The sequence below is a fragment of the Gymnogyps californianus genome, chromosome 7 (genome assembly GCF_018139145.2).
Source record: "Gymnogyps californianus isolate 813 chromosome 7, ASM1813914v2, whole genome shotgun sequence".
Lineage (NCBI taxonomy): Eukaryota > Metazoa > Chordata > Aves > Accipitriformes > Cathartidae > Gymnogyps > Gymnogyps californianus.
In genome coordinates, this window is record NC_059477.1 from 35,389,756 (window position 1) to 35,404,441 (window position 14,686).

General features: G+C 40.4%; 1 long non-coding RNA gene across 1 annotated transcript in view; it reads right to left on the reverse strand.

Annotated features, from left to right (window-relative positions):
- Positions 1–13,725, reverse strand: part of LOC127018633 (uncharacterized) — a 53,960-nt gene extending 40,235 nt beyond the window's left edge. Inside the window, exon 1 of the long non-coding RNA XR_007766797.1 lies at positions 13,563–13,725. This is a non-coding gene — a long non-coding RNA (uncharacterized LOC127018633). The remainder of the gene's footprint in view (positions 1–13,562) is intronic.
- Between the last annotated feature and the right edge of the window lie 961 nt (positions 13,726–14,686).

Genomic DNA, 14,686 nt, shown 5'->3' on the forward strand with positions numbered 1-14,686 from the left:
ATTAAGAGCATTAGGAAGAGACTGAGAGAATAAGGGGGAGGAGAGAGCGAGCGAGCAGAAAGGTGAAATGAGGGAATATAGACATCAGAGGAAGAAAAGGAGGGGTACAAGTGGGGATCTCCGTGGGACAAAGATTGCCAAAAGAACAAAAAACAGCAACAGCACCATCACCTCTCCTGAAAGAATTACACAGGGCCACATCAGCATGAAATCAGAAGGGCAAAGCCAGAGAACAGCACCTGCAGTTTGGGATGCCCTACACGAGTCAGCTTCACAATGTAGTACAGTTACCTCAGTATTCCATAATTTTGACTAAGCTCCCTCAACATCTCATTTTAAAATCAAGAAAAAACACACCCAGATAATTTTTTTCATTGTCAGTATTTCTCATAGCAATAAACTTCAGTCATTCTCCACAAATTCTGGTCTATTACCAGGAAGACTACAAAATCCCACAGCCCAAAGACGACTCTCACAAATATTTGCCATCAGGAATGCTATTTTATGACTCCCGTCACTAGAAATCTGTCATTTTCCTCTACTGCATCTCCCCATGAACACAGTGTGGTGACAACACCAGGAGATTTTAGCTGCAGTCAAAGCTGTAATTTCTATACATAAGATTTCTCCTGGAAGTGATCTGTGACAACTACAGGAAGGAGATGAGTAACTTACTTCGGAGGTGAAAAAAAAAAATAAAACAGCATGTACTGTGGGGAAGGGGTAGCCCTCCATCCCATCTAAGACAGACAAAACATATCTGAAAGGCTGGCCAAAGAGATGTCATTCTAGAAATGAAGTGAGGGCCGCACAGTCATTCAAACCTTTGAAGAATTTAACCAGCAGATGAATATAGCAGATAAAATACTTCAAGTGAAGACAAGATGACAAAGGATGTGATGATGAGATGTGATGAGAAGTGTGTACAAGGACAGCTGATTGAGAGTTGGCAAGATATAACTGGCACGAGCAGAAAATGTATGGTGAGAAGAGACATTAAAAAAGCAAAAAGGCTTTGCAAAACAGAAAAGAAACTTTGATGTATGCTTCATAAGCTTATGTTATGGATACAGAGCCTGATTTATTGCCACTGAAGTACAAATCTAACTCCAGATGTTAAAGACCCAACATTCAGCATAAGACTACTGCCATAGCATTAAATACACATGGAAGACTGGGATTATTTCTGATCATTCAGAAATAAAGGTACACTTTTAACTAGAGAAGCCCCTGGCTGCCTGACCCAAAATCCAGTAATGTAAGTGGAAAGAAAAGACTCCTCATGACAACAACAGCCATTGCATCAAATGTCAAAGGTAATACCTACAATCACATTTTTGCAATGACAGAGCCCATTGCTGGCACACATGGAAGTTTTCCTACTCTAATTGTCTGATGCTCTCACAATTAGACAGAGCTGCAAGGATTCAGGTTGCCTCTCAATCCAACCACACCCACAAAAGGAAAGTGTGAATGTTCGGGAATACGCCCCTCACTACCTCACCTTCCAGGAGTGCTAAGAATAACTGCCAATCTGATCTGAGATTTCTACCACCTTCAAGTTACTCTGAGCCCTGGAAAAGTTAATCTTCACTCTCTAATCTTCAAAAAAAGACAAAAGTGACAGTAATTTTCACACCACACGAACATAGCTTAAAAGCATTTTGATGTAGCAGGATGAATCTGCTAAAGAAATGCAAACAGCTGGGTGTTTTTTATTTACTCAGAATTACTGAGACAAACCTGTTGTCCTCTCAATTTTAGGGAATACAAAGACTTTTCAAAATAGTTACATGAAGTGTTTTTGTTTTTTCCCTTTCCGAGTTTTTTTTTTTTTCCCCCACTACATGACCAGACAGTATCTCTGACAGGTCAGGACATTCCAACAGCCTTTCAAGGAAGGTGCATTAGCAACCACCCTGCAGTTTTCCCCCCCCCGGGTAGTTCAGTCAGCTTATGACAAAACTGCTGTCACAGAATAAGAAATGTGTATTTTCTTTCTTTTTTTTAACTTAAAACAGTAACTTCTGGATGCTTTTTTGCCTCCACTGGCAGTATGTTTCATAACAGAAAAAAATATCCATCTGGAATCTGACAAATACATGAGACAAACTAAGAGACAGGTGAGGACCACTAACGAAGTGGACCTTTGTGCCTCTTCATTTACTGATCCAACAGGAGCCCTAGCACCAAGTTTCAGAGCTAGGCAAAAAGTACTCCTTAACAGCAATTAATTACTAAACCTGGTCCAGCACCTCTCACCAGAATGCATTGAACCATTTCTCCACAAGACTACCATCTCACTGTCTGTATTAGCTGCCACACTGAGAAACTCAGTGATGCACTCCCAAGAGGAAAATAGCTCCTTTTCTTTTTTCCCCTTTTCAAGGCAAGTAGATAAGAGACACGGCTGAGCAGCCACAGTAATTCTATGAACATACAATACAACAACCTTCGATCAGTTGAAGAGTAGCAAGTACTTCCCATCCCCAGAGCACGATATACTTTAGATATGGAAGGCTTTACTTTTTCCAAATAGGGACTATTTAAACATAATTGAAAACATGCTCTGGAAAAAAATGTCATTATAGGTGTGGTGATCACCATCTTAGCCACCTCCAACAACTGAAGTCATGACTAGACAAGTCACACTTCTACCACATCAGCTATGCCTCAAATAACTGCTGTTTCACAAAGCACACCTTTCAGCTGAAAACCTCAGTTAATGATGGCATTAAAAAACAAAACAAAAAACCCACAAAAAAAACTCTCTCTCCCCTACATGTATGTTCTTCCACAGGAAATGGTCTTGACTTATTTCCAAATAGTACTGGATAGCTGAGAAAGTCAAATTTTAGTGTTTATCTGCCATAGCAGCACGGTTACACATCCATGTGTGCAACTTACTTCCATAGAACAAAGTCTTCCTGTTGCTTTACTTGCAGTATATCTGAAAAGCTATGAACAGACAGAAAGCTTGCCACACAATTAAAGAAAAAAAACACCTTGCCTGTCTTTTCATGTTAAACCACGACAGTTTCCTATGAATAAAACTAAAGATCTACTGAATTAGTGGAAAAATCTTAATATTTAACAGGGTAAGTATATTTTGGTAGTCCTCTTCATTTATGTATACTTTATGCAGTTTGACCTTAGAAACATGGCCTATTTTGGAAAAGGGGGAATAAAAAGTGTGAAGTGTTTTAGATTTGTAGATGACACGTAACAGTTACTTGAAACAACTTAAAGATCTCCAGTAAAGTAAGTTTTAGCCACTGGGGATGGAATGACAGTTTTATATTCAGAGAAAGAACAACAAATGAAAACAGAAATTTTAGCTATTTAACACACCTCTTTGCATTGAAGGCTCCAGGAGCAGTTAGAGACCTTGCACTATACCAAGCTTCATTACATAGTAAGAAACACTTCCATTACCTTGGATATTACAGTATGATGTTGTTTATGGTAAATGCCAAACAACAGCTGCCATAACCTAGCCTTTCTACTTGCTTTAGAAATGCTTCAGGCAAATCAGAAGACACTAAAATGCAACTCAAACCAGACTTCATCCTAAGAGGAGGTAGAAGCAGAGAGGCTGCATGTATCTATCTCAGTAATCTCTCTTGGACTCTCTATTTTAAGCATAGATTCTGTGATGATAGAAAACAGCCTCAGAAAGGTGCACTGTCTTTTGGTACCTTGTGCAGTATTGTGTGAACATGACATGGGAACAATGCTGTGAAATGTGCTCAGGGAAAAAAGCAGCCACAGTGCATGCTGAAGGCAGGTTTCCTCCTGTAAAATATTACGAAAATGATGTGCACATGAAACTCCCTCTGCTCCAGCCTTCTTATATCTGCCTTGGTATCTGTAAGTCTCCATGAACTTCCAGGAGGATATTTGAAAGCCTGGATCAAGTCTGCAAAAGGCTTAATCCACAGTCAGTGCAAAAAGATGGGGTCCACCAGCACTTCAAAGTAGGAGCCTCATTTCATTCCTAAAAACTGTCTTTTGGAGAAGCATGTCTTATCTCCTGAGGGCAGTGGCCATGTCCTACACCATGGGGCTCACCAGGTCCATGGCATGGCCAGTGGCATCAGCCTTTCACTATAGAGAACTCTGCCACTGCTGCCAAAAGACATCTCCCCCCTCTCCTTCTCCCACCCCAGCAGAAATCTGGGCTTTTTTGATAGATCAGTCTTCTGCCAAACCATGCCCTGGTCTTACTGGATGACCACACAGACCCTCCCTCCTCTGGGAGGGGTAGGGGGTTGTTCTGAGCTATGTCAGAGTAAAACGGCAGCATAACTACAGCTAAATATTTGTGAACATCTCCTTTCAGCATCATAGGCATTGATTTCCAGCAACACACAGAACCAAGACACATTTAATATATTATGATATCACATGCATATGCCATATTTTATAATAAAAACAGACTTGAATGCCAAAAGACAAAAGAATGAAGTTGTCATCTTTATACTCATGAAAATATCATTAAATATGAAAGCCACATGCAAAATGGAAAAGATGCTGATTTCCTTTATCTATTGGACATGGTGCTGATTGCTTTCAGAGTTGAGAAAAAAAAATCTGAGTCTCATGCAGCAAAACGTACTCTCCATAATCTATTACTCACTTGAGTTATAGTCATATGTCTTCCAGTAGACAGGAAAGCTGAATTGCACCGTACTGCCACCGAGAGGCACAGTCAGTTTTTACAGTCCGGATTTTCTTCATTTCAGAAGCAGCCTGTATTAAGAATTTGCCTAAAAGATATATTTAGTTTTGTTCCAGCAGCAGAATACATTAAAAAGTTATTCAATCATTTTTAAAAAATTCCTAAATTCTATCCACATAAAACTATGAAAGCAATCAACTGCCTGAGTAGATTTTAGCTATTTCAAGTTGAAGTGTGACTTCTGTTCAACATGAAGGGGCTACCCACAAAATTCTTTTTAAGATGGATTTTTTTTATCATGTCCTATAGGTGGCTAAGATCAAATACAGTGTTAACTACTTCCAGTAGTGTAGAAAGCAATTTTCTTAGTAAAAAAATACAATGATATTCTATTAATCGGAGAGTGGAAGATGAATAATTCATTAAAAGAAAGCGTGGGGTTTTTAATTGCAATTTTAATACTGTAGGCTATAAATAGATCTGAATTCAATGGCAGAAGTGTTGCTTGCTGCTATAAATTATTTTTACTTCAATCATGTTTTAGCCACTTGGAAACCAAATTATTGCTTGATAACTAGCTAAAGTGACTTGGTGCTTCTTTTAGCAAGTTGCAGCCCCTTTAATATTAATCTTTCAATGCAAGTCCTTTCCACAGTGTGATACAGAGGAGGAAAAAAATTTTTTAAATATTTGAATATGAAATAATAAAAATCAGAGCGCCCTCAGGAATCTCTCATTTTGAGAGAACTGTTTTTTACAAAAGGGAGCTACAGCATTAAACATATGCAGGTAGTTTGTAATTGCATTATTTTTGTGGTAGATCAGAAAGCCAGCACCAAACAAGCCCCACTGGATGTACAGAGGCCAGTATGTGCAGCAAAGAGGACAGGTGTAGCTGTCTGCTTCCAAGCCACCAGACACTGGAGTTCAATCTAAAGTAAAATTACCATTAAGTGGTACTGATGTAACACCTGTAACTGCTTTTTAGCCCCTTAAACACCTGAAGGTGAGGCCCTTACAGTCGAACATGTCTGATACTTGATACAGTTAATGTTTTATAAATACTACTGTAGGAACCCAATCCAGCAACTTCTTGGGGGTAATTTGGAGAGAGCAAGTGCCCATGCCATTTCCTGACCCTGTCCCTTTTCTGCCCAGAGCCCTCACCCCAGGCTCAGATAGCCCAGCTATGACTCAGGCACAGCTAAATGCCTGATTTCAGGATATCCCAGCCATGGCCAGAAGTCAGGCTGGTCTTTGCCAGGTGCTTTTCAATTGCTCTGGGGCACACACGGGGTGAAGGTTTTAAGCCCAAGACTGATCTTTGTCTAAAAGAGAGGCCATGCACCATGGAGATGATGGCAGGAGGCCAGTGCCAGGTATTGATCTGTTGCAGCCATGGGGTTTAGGGGTTGAATGCACGCACTGGGGTGAGCTGGTCCAGTGGGGTCAGATGTCACCCTCTAAAATGCAAGTACAGACCAGAGAACAGATGTGCCCAAGGGCTGGGTCTGCTTCTCGCTCCTGCTCTGCCTTGAGGCAGGAGGATGATGACAAAAGTAAGGACAGGCCCTTTATGGAGGATGTCTGAAGTGTGCATGGAGCAGCTGCTAGAGTACACAAGTGCACAGGGGACCTCGCCAGGAATTTGACACAGCCTTCAGATACATGTCGCACCTGTGGCTCTCTGGAGGCTTCCAGAAACCTTGCAATAAAGATGCAATAACGCAGTGTCCCAGACTTAAGTGATTTAATTCAGGAGTGTAAAATGCAGCTGTTATATTTTATCACTTTATCAAATACCATTAAGATTTAAAAAACAGAAATATGAAACACAGCTTTTATCCCGAAACTTAAGTGTCAGTACACAATCTCCTTCTTACCTACTCAGCTACTAACTGAAAAAGTACACTCTGCATTTAGACATAACAGCTTCAAAAATGCTTTGATAAATGCCATTAAGAAAATAGCTGGTTTAGGAGCAATATAATCTAAACATGATTCAATCTAAGTGTGGTACTGTTGCTGAATTGCTAAGAAACTTGATACCTAAAGTACCATGTTTATAATATTTCAGGATAAAATATTGCAAATGATCTTATACGTAGAACAACCAATTGATATAAAACTGAAAAGCTGAAGAAAAAATGTTAATGTAATAGTTTATCAGTTGGGGGTCTCCCTGTGTAGCATAGAGCAAGCCATCTAGACTTGTATTTTCAAATATTTATCTAACTAAATATAAAGAGAGACAGATTGGCAGCCATCCGCGTTTTTTGACAACATCCGGATGAGTTAGGTACTTAACTTCCATTGCAGTCAGCAGGAGTTAGATGCTTAATGTATCTGGATGCTTTAGAAAATCACATTAGGCACTTTACACATTTAGGTGCCTAAATATCTTTCAGTTTGTGGCCTTTAGTTTTCAAGTGCCTCAGTCCTTCTCAAATGAGAATAGCTGCATTTGTCTAATTCATAGGGGAACTGGAAAAAGCAATAAAGACTGTGAGGTGTTTGGATATTGCAGTAATGGTATATAAATACCATGGAGGAAGGATAGACTGAGGGCAAAAAAATGACTGGATGTTAGGGTGCTATCAACAATACAATACAACGCCATGATTGTGCAAGTACCAGCGAGAGAGAAAGAAGAGTCCAGGAGGTAAATGCAGAATTATTTAGCAACTTATTCAGAACAGAAGGCTGTCTACTTATTCATATGAAATTAGCAAGTGAAAAATCCACCCTGAAGATGTAGGATACTGCACCTAGGAGGTCACCTCCTGTCCCTTTTCATGAAAACAAAGAAAATACAGATACTTCAGTACCCTTCACACTGTGACAACTCTATTGTGAATCCCTCCTCATCTTTTCTATGGGTTCAAGCTTCTTGTCTTTTGCTTTAGCATCTGTACAATTCTTTTTGAATCTAATAACAAGCTCTCCATCCCACTAACAGTAATAACCATCAGAGTCACCCCCCCTCCGCCCCACTTTCCTCTCAGAGTACCTAAAAGGCAACAAACAAAACTATAACAGAGACTTGAATCTGAATATCAGGAAAATCATCCTGACTAAAGATGAAGTTTAGTCCCAAGGGAAGCAGATACAACTCCAATGAAATTTTCACTTAAGTGCTTAATATAGTCCAGTTACTGCTATCTTGTAAAAAAAAAAAATCTACTGAGAGAAGAAAAAAAATGACATCTCTTAACAAGTTAAGTCTAGGACTGGGGGAAAAAAGGAGGAAACTAGTAATAAACATACAGCAGCAAAATTCCTGTCCAGTCAGCAGAAGGACTAGAGGAGTTAAGAGGCCTTTTCCATTTCTAGATTCTGTAATTGTCATGATAAATATGCCTAAAGCTTTAGCTTGCCACAGTAGATCAAGCAAAGTATCTGAGAGATCAAAGTAACTTATACACTTAATTGTCCAATACTGTCTTAAGCATAAAATCAATCCAATCAGTAATTCACCCAAAAAATCAATTCTGCATAGAGAAAGCAGATATCCATTATTCAATAATTGTTACACAGCTACTATAAATGTACAATAAAGAAAAATGACCTTGAAAACCATCAGATACACTCCCACACCAAAGCACATCTGTTGCACAGTACTGAAGCCTTCCCTTGGTAAATTTTTTTAAGTGGAAATTCCATAAAGGCTATAATACTATTTTAGGGTGCTCATCATGGCAACCAACAAGGAGTCACCTCTGCTGATGCTAGAGCTGTCCAGCAAAATATATCCTGCTTGCTAGCTCAGCTGACTGCAGAGCCAGAAGTATGCTGAAATCCAAACCCAGAGCCATTAAGTATGCTACAACTGCAACCAGACCTTCCACACCATGCCCAGGATGACACTGGTAAGCACACTTACCAAAAGAAAAAACCAACCAGGTCAACACCTCAGCATGAATATGAACCTGCTATGGAGGTTACTTCTGAACCTCCCTGCCCTTTCCCTCATTGCTTTCCCATTTCTCTTTCCACCTCTTTGGGGTTTACATCTGCTCAGCCAGTTCCTACCTGTGGCCATGCCTGCAGTGGTCAAAACACTGCAAAAAAGATAAAACACTCTACAGGAGTCCAAATACCTGCCAGAAGCAAACCCTTCCTTTCTCCACTGCCATTCATGCCAAGACTTTCAAGATAAATCAGTGCTTTATTGTCCACCTACCATGTCTAAGTGGTCGTGTGGATCCTGGGCTGCTGAAGGAGTCAAACTCAAGAATGAATAGGAGCCCCCATCATCTAGAGACTATTCATCCCTGTATCTATTTTGGTACAAGATACTGTATTTATGTGTCCATTGGCTTCCTTTAAGCAAATAGTGAGGACAGAGCTTTGGCTTCAATCCCTCCTTGCCAGCCAGAACATCCAAGATGAAGCAGGATAGTCACAGGTCACTGTTGGTGAGAAAGTGCACACACACCACACAGTTTTACACTTGAGTAATTTCAAAATTTCCACTGGATATCTGACATTATTACAGTAACAACCATATGTATTTTTAGAGACCTTGATAGAAACTTAAGAAACCTGACTTTTGCTCTTGAAGAAAATTCTCCACTGTGATAAATCAATGTCGGCATGCTTTAGCAAAATACATAGCATTTTTTTCCCCACATGGTGTTTACTCTTTACTAGCTTGAACATGCTTTCTCCCCATTTGGTTTCTTTTGGTCTTATGCTTTCTTCCAGAAATAGACAAACATTTGTGTTCATCTTTCCTCTCTGCTCCTGGTAGCAGCACTATATCAAAGGCAGGAAAGCACATCACAAATAAATGCTATTATTACTAGAACAGTGTGAAAAATAGAGTTTCAGTTCAATGACCAAAAAAGATGAAAAATTAATTTCAGGTCATCCCAAACTGAACAAGGCCTCCGGGCCAGCAGGTTTATTCCTCTAGAGCTTCTTGGTTTTGCATTTTCAGCAGATTTTATAAGTACACTCATAATATTTATGTCAAGGCCATTAATGAATATATTAAACAAGTCTGAAGCATAACCACTCCGATTTCTTCCTGACACATTCGTTATCATAGAATGGTTTGGGTTGGAAGGGACCTTTTAAAGGTCATCTAGTTCCAACCCCCCAGCTGTGGGCAGGGACATCTTTCACTAGATCAGGTTGCTCAAAGCGCGATCCAACCTGGCCTTGAATAATTCCAGTGATGGGGCATCCACAGCATCTCTGGGCAACCTGTTCTGGTGTCTCACCACCCTCACTGTAAAAGATTTCTTCCTTGTGCCCAATTTAAATTTACATTCTTTCAGTTTAAAACCGTTACCCCTTGTCCTGTCCTGATAAAAAGTCTCTACCGTATTGGCTGGATTGGTCCACCAAACCAGCTCACCATACAGCCAGAGGAGCATTACTGGTGGTGGAGGAGCAGCGTGGGGCTTCTGAATGTGCGCCATACTGGTAACACTACACATATCACTGCAACTTTAGTCACATACCTATTTTGTTAGTTTTTCCACTGAATGCGAGCTGGGCTTGCATTTGCCTTTTCCCCTCCAGCAACATCACAACAGGGACCATCTGTCCCCTGACAGGCTGCAGACCCACACCCTCCTCTTCGGCCATTTCCCACCTCAAAGCTGAGGGGAGGACAGCATTTCCCAAGTCACGGACCATTTGCTATCCCCTCTTGTGGTTTGCCAGAAATGGCATAGGTACACACCTCAGGACCAAGGATTTCCCAAATTCCTGACATTTGGTACCACTTTCCCCGGTGCAGTGTGTGTTGGCAGCGGGGGGCTGTGGGGCCTCTGTGAGGAGAGGGCGGGGCTGCCCCCCTGCCGGACACAGCCGGTTCTGCAATGGCCCCACCACAGGGCACAGCTGAGCGCCGCCCCAGCCACACCGGTGGTGCTTCAGGGAAAAGGTAGTTAAGAAAGGGCAAAACACTGCCTGGCAGAGAGGAAAAAAGTGTGAAAAACAGCCCTGCGGCATGGAGGTCAGGCAGGGGGGAGCAGCTCCAGGTGCTGGGGTGGGTATTTCCCTGCAGCCCGTGGAGGGACCATGGGGGAGCCAGTGGACATTCCTGAAGTGCTGTGGCCCGTGGAGAGCCCACGCTAGTGAGTTAAACCACACAGCCATGGGCTACATTGACTCTTCAGTGCTGCCTCTGTGTTTATGCACATGAAGTGTTTGGGGACAAGAGCATTGATGTGAAGCTTCAAAGCTTTCCTCGAGCTCTTACAGGAACCCTCTGATCTTGAGGCGGAAAAAAACCATATATTCAGCTAATATGTGAATGAGCTGCTGATCAAGATTAAGTATATGAATGCTGAATTTTCTTTCCTTGCTTCTTCTCCCTTTCTTTCCCCTCCCTATCTCACAGGTAAATACAAGGAGGTAGGTTCTTTGTGTCACTCACCCCATCAGGTTTACATACTTAAAATACATACACATGTAACAGCTCATGAATCAGATAAGCCACATAACTAACAGTTGTCATAAGAAAAACTATTAAAAACACAACATGCATTAACTCTTTCATAATCACAAAACTTGCTTCATAAGCTTAAAAGACAACTGTAAGAATAAAAAGGCTTCACTGTACCTACTGTACATTAAAGGCCTGTATCCCACAGCAAAATTAGCTCCCAGGCGATACCTAGCATTCTTACTGTTAACCCCCAGGGGAAGGACCTTTCACTTTGTACTATTGAATTTCATTTCATTTCTATTACTATAATCAAGGTCATACAGTTCTTTCTATAGGGCATCTCAAGCCTTATTGACAATCCCTCTTAGCTTTGCATCTTCAGCAAATCATATAAGCATACTCGTATCTGTGCCAAGGTCATTAATAAATGTATTAAACATGATTGATCCCAAAACCAAACTATGGGAAGCTCCATCAAAAAACTGCTATTGCCAGTTGCTGTATCCCCACAGCCAGCTGCCCTAGCTCCACCATGAGCTAATGGTTGCTGACGTCTCCTGCACTGCACCAGCATTTGGGTTTTTCAGCCACATTAGTTTCCGATGGCTTCTTCGCTCATTGATCTGGTTTACTATGCACCTATAAGGTTATCAGTGCTGGCTACAATATTACTTACACTCTGACTTTGGTTAGGTCTTCCAGCAATTGTGAACTCAGTCCATGTAGGAATTAAACTTATTTTCCATGAACAAATCAAAACAAAAAATGGTCTTCTCTGAAAATACTAAATAGTGTTCTTTAAACTTTCCTAATCTTTATTAAACCTTTTCTCTGACATTTGTTAGATTCAACTTAAAGTAAGAAATACTTTAGGAATTTAAAAAATCTATTCAACCATTTTTAACATGCTTTCACTGAGCTCATTCTTTACAATCAACTCAATTCTGAATAAGATAAACACACATATAGTATAGCAGCATAGATCTTTCTAGAGAACTACACTGAAATTGTTGCAGACCACAGCTATTACTACAGCACTACAGGGGAGCTTTGTCCTTTCTTGGCTCCTCGCAAGGATCACTCATAAAAAACTTATGATTTTTAGCTTCAGACAGAAAGAGCAGCAGATAAATTTACTGGTATCTGCATTTGCAGAGAGTCAGGTCACAAGCTACACCAGGAGCCCAAACAGCAAACACCTCTGCCTGCCAAATGGGAGTCTCCGTCCCTACTTTCCTCAGCCATGGGGATGTTTTCCTGTCCTTTAGGTTAAAGGTGAAAATAATATTCTGAAGGTGGACTGTGTACATGCATTAAAACTTATAGATAGAGCATATTTAACCAAACTAGTAAAATAAAAGTCCAAGCCTTTGAGAGATAGGCCATCTTGATTTGGCTTTAGAGCTCTGAACTAATGAAAAATATCTGATTTTTAGAAGATATTCCAGACCAGAAAAAGAATATTAAAAAAAATCCTCATTCTAAGACTACCTGTCATTTTCAAAGTGGACATAAACTCACAGGCAGCTACACCACTTAGACACCATAAATATTTAAAGAATATCTTCCTATCATTCTGAATTATCCCACACTTTAGAGTAAAATTAACATATTATAGATTAAAGCATACATTCTGTTGAGAAAGAATACTGTAATGGAAGCTTTCACCTTCAAAACGAAAGCAAAAGTTAGAGTTTTCAGTAGATCTAACATTCAATTCTGTTATCTTTTTATTTGACCAACAACCAAAAACCAGGCACCCTGTCTCTTCAGCAGCTAGGTAATCTGACTTGGTTTTACAAGCATTTTTTTCTGAGCTGAAAGCATCAAGTTCATAGTTGCCCTTATTATCTCTCTTATCATAGACCTCTATAAGATACCATGGATAACTGGATTTTTCCTATTGCATCTGAAATACATCAATAGTAGAGACAGAAGTTTGGCTTAGCTACCAGAAACTATATTTCCTTATCACAGCATTTTTAAACACCACCCAGCCTCCATGAGCTGCATTCACAGAGTTCTAACCACATACATGCTAAAAATTATTTGCATAGTTGCATTTAAATTGGTTACTTTTATCCCTTTTCTAGTACGGTATCAAAAGACAAGGAATGTCAACCAAACAAGCCCTGAGTATCATAATTACAATCTCCTTCTTGCCTGCTCTGCACTACAGTAACACTTACCTCAGAGGTCCACAGTAAAAAATTTCACCCAAGCAGCTAGAGAAGAAAATCTTACAAGAAACACTGAATTGCCTAGGCTGCATTTTGTAGATTATTTTTCTTGAACACAAATGAAAAATAAATGTAGACTAACTTTGGGAGAGTGGAGCCTGGAAGTCAAAAAAACATGAGTCTGGTCCTACACACAGTGCTATGAATCAAGTACTTTCACTGGTACCAGCTAAGCTACAGCAGAGAATAATATAATACAAAAAACAAATTGCATCCTATGTACTCTTGTTCGTACCTTAGAAGATCACAAGTGCTCACTCACAAGCAGGTCAAACCCAGGCAGCAGCAAGTATCACTAGATTTCCAAGAAAGTTTCTGGTTCAGGGACAGCAATGATAGAATCTGGTTTTTTGCACCAAATTGTCTACTTATTACCAGCCAGACAGCTGTAAGCAGTACAGACTGTATTGGCAAATCTGCCTACCAGGAGAAAGTCTACCCTCAGTGAACAGGTCTAGAGAGAAATAGCAAAAAGGCACTGTTAAAAGGTGGTTATATTGCATGGTTTGCAAGGTGATCCTCATTAGCTAATTAAACTGATAATGTGAAACAAGGCAGCGAGCAATTTTCTGATGGGCACTCCCTGATTAGGTACAGAAGAAGGAGACACTGACTAGTAAAGCATGGTGCTAACACCTGAGTACTGCAAATGGTATGTAGTCAGAAGTTAACTATTATTTTTATTGATATACTGTCCTGGTTTCAGCTAGGACAGAGTTAATTTTCTTCCTAGTAGCTGGTACAGTGCTGTGTTTTGGATTTAGTGGGAAAATAATGTTGATAACATACTGATGCTTTTAGTTGTTGCTAATTAGTGTTTATACTAAGTCAAGGATTTTTCAGCTTCTCATGCCCAGCCAGCAAGAAGGCTGGAGGGGCACAAGAAGCTGGGAGGGGACACAGCCAGGACAGCTGACCCAAACGGGCCACAGGGATATTCCATACCATATGACATCATGCCCAGTATATAAACTGGGGGAGCTGGCTGGGAGGGGTGGATGGTGGCTTGGGAACTAACTGGGCATTGGTCAATGAGTGGTGAGAAATTGCATTGTGCATCACTTGTTTTGTATAGTTTAATTCTTTTAGTATTACTATTGTCATATTATTATCATTGTTTTTCATTCCTTTCTGTCCTGTTAAACTGTCTTTAGCTGTCTTTACCTCAACTCACGAGGTTTCTTCCCTGATTCTCTCCCCCATCCCAGGGGGGGGGGGGGAGTGAGCGAGCGGCTGCATGGTGCTTAGTTGCCGGCTGGGGTTAAACCACGACATATCCAAACAGGGTGGAAGATAAACATTTGTTGTCACAAATGAAGTACATAGGTATTCTTTGCAGATCAAAAGTACTCTTTCAGT